We start from the raw sequence: 2082 nt of genomic DNA, 5'->3' as shown, positions 1-2082 counted from the left end.
AAAGTAGAACATTTCTCAAGGACATAAATTTTATTAGATTCTTTCTTGATCTACAATAGTTCCTGAATTTTAACTATGAAAACCCTTTGACCTAGTTCACTTAATCTTTCCATGTCATCACGAAGACACTAAAAATAACATTGATTATGTTTTCTTTTCAGTTTTCAGTATCTTTTCTAAATATTTACTTAATACATCACTGTCACATTCACATTTCTATTTCTTTCTTTTTTTAACCGCTGGCAGAGCTGTTGGTAGAAGCAGAACTCAGTGGACTGGACCTTGAAGACCCTTCAATAATTACTGAACTGCAGGATTTAAACCCATCCAACACAAATTATTTTTGCCTCCTTCTCCATTTCAGCTTGGTAAGAAGGCTCTCCTACACCATGTGCCACTTCTATAGGTGTGTTTGTTATAGAACTGAAAAAAATTAACAATATATTAAAGCAATTCTTCTAAATGGTTCATGTTTGTGGGTTACTGTAGTCACGTCCTAGTTCGTGAACCATGGGCAACGGCTGAGTGGCCTAATAAGTGGTCCTGAGAGTCGGGATACCAGTTGCTATGGAATGGGAGTGGGCATCTCGGACATATTCTGAGTCGTGGCCCTCCTTGTGCTCAGGCGGCTAGGACTACACAATTCACCGGTGGTCCATAACCCGTTAGAGGAGAGATCCTCACTTGGACTATGTGCAAGTAGGGCAGCATCCGGCTTCATGAATTTACCGAGCTCAGAACACTTTAAGCAAGCCTCGGACCTATGGGAGTAATGGAGTCCCACTCCCATTTGACAGGCGAGGGACTCCTTGGAAACAACTTGGCGAACGAAATGGAATTCGATGGGGAGCTATCAATATTAATGGGGCTTATGGAAGAAAGAAGGTAGAACTTGCTGAGTCAGCAAAGAGGATGCATCTGGATGTGCTAGGAGTAAGTGATATTCGGGTAAGGGGAGATAAGGAGGAAGAGATAGGAGATTATAAAGTGTACTTGACGGGTGTTAGAAAGGGAAGGGCAGAGTCTGGGGTAGGGCTCTTTATCAGGAATAACATTGCACGCAACATAGTTTCTGTTAGGCACGTAAGTGAGCGAATGATGTGGGTAGATTTGTCAGTGGGAGGAATTAGGACAAGAATTGTGTCCGTGTATTCACCATGTGAGGGTGCAGATGAGGATGAAGTTGACAAGTTTTATGAAGCATTGAGTGACATCGTGGTCAGGGTCAACAGCAAGGATAGAATAGTGCTAATGGGCGATTTCAATGCGAGAGTTGGGAGGGAATATTTTGAACATCTTCTCAATGTAAAAGGAAATCATCATGGTGGTATTGCAAACAGTCAAGCTCAAGGGGAGGAGGAAAATGATGTTGGTAAAATTATGCTTGAGGAAGTGGAAAGGATAGTAAATAAACTCCATTGTCATAAGGCAGCAGGAATAGATGAAATTAGACCTGAAATGGTGAAGTATAGTGGGAAGGCAGGGATGAAATGGCTTCATAGAGTAGTCAAATTAGTGTGGAGTGTTGGTAAGGTACCTTCAGATTGGACAAAAGCAGTAATTGCACCTATCTATAAGCAAGGGAACAGGAAGGATTGCAACAACTATCGAGGTATCTCATTGATTAGTATACCAGGCAAAGTATTCACAGGCATCTTGGAAGGGAGGGTGCGATCAGTCGTTGAGAGGAAGTTGGATGAAAACCAGTGTGGTTCCAGACCACAGAGAGGCTGTCAGGATCAGATTTTCAGTATGCGCCAGGTAATTGAAAAATGCTACGAGAGGAATAGGCAGTTGTGTTTATGTTTCGTAGATCTAGAGAAAGCATATGACAGGGTACCGAGGGAAAAGATGTTCGCTATACTGGGGGACTATGGAATTAAAGGTAGATTATTAAAATCAATCAAAGGCATTTATGTTGACAATTGGGCTTCAGTGAGAATTGATGGTAGAATGAGTTCTTGGTTCAGGGTACTTACAGGAGTTAGACAAGGCTGTAATCTTTCACCTTTGCTGTTTGTAGTTTACATGGATCATATGCTGAAAGGTATAAAATGGCAGGGAGGGATTCAGTTAGGTGGA

This window comes from Anabrus simplex, chromosome X (genome assembly GCF_040414725.1).
Source record: "Anabrus simplex isolate iqAnaSimp1 chromosome X, ASM4041472v1, whole genome shotgun sequence".
Lineage (NCBI taxonomy): Eukaryota > Metazoa > Arthropoda > Insecta > Orthoptera > Tettigoniidae > Anabrus > Anabrus simplex.
This window is presented reverse-complemented; position numbering follows the sequence as displayed.